This window comes from Podarcis melisellensis (assembly GCF_964234715.1).
Source record: "Podarcis melisellensis genome assembly, chromosome: 1".
Lineage (NCBI taxonomy): Eukaryota > Metazoa > Chordata > Lepidosauria > Squamata > Lacertidae > Podarcis > Podarcis melisellensis.
In genome coordinates this window covers 38702091-38706659 of record NC_138528.1, presented here as the reverse complement: position 1 = coordinate 38706659, position 4569 = coordinate 38702091, and the positions used below count along the sequence as shown (strand labels likewise).

Here is a 4569-nt window from a genome sequence, read left to right as displayed (position 1 = left end):
AGCGCCAAGTAGATAGATTCACCAGTGCAAGGATCTCTCTTTCTACAATGGAAGGATCTAATGCTCTCGTCTCCCTGTGCCACCCTATATCTGTTCTGGGGGAAATTCTAGAATAGATTTGGGGGTGGCACAGGGCATGTGTAGGTAGAGGAGCATGGTGTGTGTGTGTGTGAGAGAGAGAGAGAAAGAGAGAGAGAGAGAGAGAGAGAGAGAGAGAGAGAGAGAGAGAGCGCGCTAGCGACCCCCCCCCCCAATTTCATACAAGGCCAGAGTTTTTAAAGAGAAGTGGGATGGTTTTAGGTCTGTTTGAAAAGAGGTGAGAAAGTATCAGAGCACAGGTTAAATGATACTTGTAAGAGGCAAGTGTATTGGTTCAATCTAGCACTTAACAATGATTTAGATTTTGAACTTTGCATTTCCCCCCTCATTCGGAGGAGATTTCAGTGATACTGCATTATCATGTCCTGGGTGCTTTCTGTTCATATAAATGCTTTATCACGAACTCCTTTTCATTTTAATAAAGAAAGGAATCATTTCAGAGATTTTTCTTCTCTGGAGAGAACATAATTAAGGTAGCATCAAAATATGTATGAGGTTCAAGCATACCCATTTTTTATTTTAAAAAAAGAAGTAAAATATGTTTGAAGAAAGTGTGACTTTCCATAATGTCTACAAACATCAGAAAGCCATATGTTCACCCACACTGCTAATGTTAACTGTGAGTGTTATATAAAAACACCTCCAGTTTTAACTAGGCGTTCCAGAACTCACTAAAAAGCTATTAAAATGTAGTGCATATCACCTGAGGATTAAGCATATTCTCAAGGTTTGAAAGGGACGTGGGTGGCGCTGTGGGTAAAACCTCAGTGCCTAGGACTTGCCGATCGTATGGTCGGCGGTTCGAATCCCCGTGGCGGAGTGAGCTCCCGTTGCTCGGTCCCTGCTCCTGCCCACCTAGCAGTTCGAAAGCACCTCTAAGTGCAAGTAGATAAATAGGTACCGCTTTATAGCGGGAAGGTAAACGGCGTTTCCGTGTGCTGTGCTGGTGCAGGCTCACCAGAGCAGCTTCGTCATGCTGGCCAAGTGACCCGGAAGTGTCTGCGGACAGCGCTGGCCCCCAGCCTCTTAAGCGAGATGGGCGCACAACCCTAGAGTCGGACACGACTGGCCTGTACGGGCAGGAGTACCTTTACCTTTTACAAGGTTTGAAACTTACATTTGCAGTTGTGTAGCACCCCATCATAAAATGAGGAGTTGGGAATCAGGTTTCTATGACCAAGGCAAAAAGCAGAGCTGGGCAGAAATTTATTCAGAAGTCATCTTTCTGAGAAAAGTTCTGAGTTTCTCCCTACACTTTGCCTTGCTCCAACAGAAAATGATGACAACGTTACAGAATTTTCACCTAAGATTTTCCACCATATTTTTGTGGCAGCTTCTATTCTCCCCTCCCTATTGCCATGGAATATTAGGAACATTGGAAACTGCCTTACGCCGAGTGAGACCACCAGTCCATTTAGCTTACTATTGGCTACACTGACTGGCAGAAACTCTCTGGGTTTCAGGCAGGGCTCTCTCCCAGCCCTCTGCGGAGCTTCTTCTGCATTTGGGACCTTCTGCATGTGAGGCCCAGGCTCTACCACTGAGCTCTGTTGCTAGGCCTGGGGCAGTGTAGAGGGTGAAAAACACTTGCAGTGGCAGCACCAACAAAGAAGACAGTCAGAAAAAAGGAAGAAGCTGTGCTCCTGCCAGTGGTAATGGTGAGCCTGATCCCTGAGAAAGCTGTCTTCTCCCTGGAGAAATCCAGTAAAATTTATCTGCCCATAAATGGTGGGGGAGTGAGAGGCCATATGCAAATACCTATAATAGAAACCCAAATACAATTTTGTTTCTTTAAATTCTGTGTAATTCATCCACAATAGAGGTTCTCAAATCATTTGATAATGTTTTATGTTTTAGGCAAGGCAGAATGTGCTACAAAGAAAAAAAAACGAGACAGTCTTAAGGTCACCATGAGAACTAGAAGCTTGATTATTAAAAGGTGGTTTGCTGAACAAGAGTGTGGCATCTTGAGAATATCAGCAAACAACCTCAAGGTAAGCAACCAGAGAGCTAGGCAGAGGTCCCTAGAAGAAACTCAATTCCCATGAGGTAGTTAGTAGAGAACAGAAACAGATTAATAATAATAATAATAATAATAATAATAATAATAATAATAATATTATTATTATTTTAGGGCACCCATAATGCTTAGAACACACATTTGTTTTTAAGGACAGACTTTGCAGTATACAGTTGACATGAACATAATGAACTTTGCCAAATTGTGAGGCGCATCTGTCAATCCCATTCTGGATGTGACACAATACATTACTAAGACAGTCATGAATTTTCTTAAAGACTGTGAGATAGAGGTTGATGCTGTGTTTATATTTACATCGGTGGAAATACTGCATAGTGAACAGTGTGGGGAGAAAACAGATGCAGCTACAGGCCCCCAGTATCCATTATGCTACAGAACTCTGTGGAAAGACTGCATCTGTCCCAGATGGTACATGTTCATTAATATATTAAACATTAATATATTTGAAGAACTTCTTGTTGTTTTGAGTTTAGTGTTGCCATAGGCCAGAAGTTTCTGGACATATACGTAATACTGCAGTGTCTGGACGGAAATCGGCTAAATGTCCTGGAAAATCCAGATGTATGGCAGACCATGTTCGCAGTGTTGTTTTTGCCAATTTTCCTCAGAAATAGCTCAATTTCTTTGCAACTTTGGCCAAAACTGAAAAAAGTTCAACAACTTTTCTGTCCAGATTTTCACTTTTTGAAATATGGCAACCCTATCTTAATGTTTTTAGCGTTCCAGCTCTGCTTACTACCCCCTACTCATTTCAAGACTGGAGACACAACCAGCATCTTTCTCTGCTAGGTTCATGGAGGGTTAAACTAGAATCCCTGTGATCCCTGAAAAGAAATGCCAGTGCACAATTTCCTTCCAGAGATCACCAGGTGTTGTAGTTCAACCCTCACAATCCCCTGCAGTGTCTTCACTTCACAAGTATGGTGGGGTGTTTTTTTTAAAGCATTTATTAAATTCACTCTGTAAAAAATCTGACACACATAAAACCAATGAGAGATATGGAAAGTGACCCCACCGAAAGACACTTTACAGTACAAATTTAAATCCATACAATTTAAATTGGCTTAATCTTGAAGTGTAATCCAATGAGAATGAAGACGAGACACTTGAGGTCTTAGACCTTCTGGATCCTTGGACTGATTTACATCAATAAGAGAACCAATTTTTGATATGGTAAAAGAGATGTGTTCATCACCAATTACAATTTCAAGCTCCTGTCAGCCAACTCTGTCAGGAGGCGGCCATAATGCATCATCTTCTTTCCTGGTTTCACTGTCATCGATTATCCTCTTTAGCTCTTCCATCACGCTTTTGTCTACGTAGGCTTCTTTTCTGATCATGACATCATTTTTATAATTGCTGCTGTTTGCATATCTCAGTTTCCCATCAGGGCGGAACTCGAACTACCATGGCCCACTGGAGCTATGTCTGCTGGTTGGTTGAAGATGTCCCCCTACAGTCCTAGTTAAATGCATAAGCCTATTACTTCCAGTTGGAGGAAGCACACAGCGACAGTAGTGGCTTTTAATGTTTTTAAACCATTCCCTTTCACTAGAAAGAAATCAAATTGCAAAATCAATTACCATAATTAAAACTTCCCAGCCTTAGCTCTTAATTAGGCAAGACTTTAGTTACGACTCGCTTCTGAAAACAAAATTTACAGTCCAGTTATTCAGTCCCTCAGAGTTAAAACCCACTGCTCTATAAAATCCAGTGCTCTTGGGATTATTTTTGTACTCGTCAATGACTATTTTAAGCATGTACCATGATTACTGTGATAGGAAGCCACTACAGTGGTACCTTGGGTTAACAACTTAATTCGTTCTGGAGGTCCGTTCTTAACCTGAAACTGTTGTTAACCTGAGGTACCACTTTAGCTATTGGGGCTTACTGCCACTGCCATGCGATTTCTGTTCTCATCCTGAAGCAAAGTTTTAAACCCGAGGTACTATTTCTGGGTTAGTGGAGTCTGTAACCTGAAGCGTCTGTAACCCGAGGTACCACTGTACTCATTTTCCTCCATTCCACTCTGCTCTCCACCACCCCATGCCACTCCATTCCTTTTGTTCCAGTTAAAGGTCTATATATTTCTCGATGAGTTTTTCATGAAAAGGACCGGTTCTAGTGCTTTTCATTGCTGACATAGGGTGTCCAGCATTTCTAAGTTGCTTTTACATGATTGTTGGGTGGTGCCCTGAAATAATTATGCCAGCTGTGACCGAATCAGCTATTCAACACAGATTATTGAAGGTTGTAAGCAGTGGGGTCTTGCTCAAAACAACCCACCTATCCATTCTGTGGATTGGTTCACCTGAGAAATCCAGCAGGTGAGACATGTGCTGGTATTTCACTGGTTACTAAAGACTTACTTGCCCAGGCATTCCTGGGCCACTCAGAAGTCTAGAACTCAAGGTCATCCAATGAAGATT

The 4569-nt window shown here is 42.0% G+C and overlaps 1 pseudogene across 1 annotated transcript; it reads right to left on the bottom strand.

Moving 5' to 3' along the window:
- Nucleotides 1-3088: 3088 nt before the first annotated feature.
- Nucleotides 3089-3539, bottom strand: LOC309366340 (protein mago nashi homolog pseudogene; annotated as a pseudogene). The gene has a single exon. The product of its transcript is annotated as a protein mago nashi homolog pseudogene (transcript).
- Between the last annotated feature and the right edge of the window lie 1030 nt (nt 3540-4569).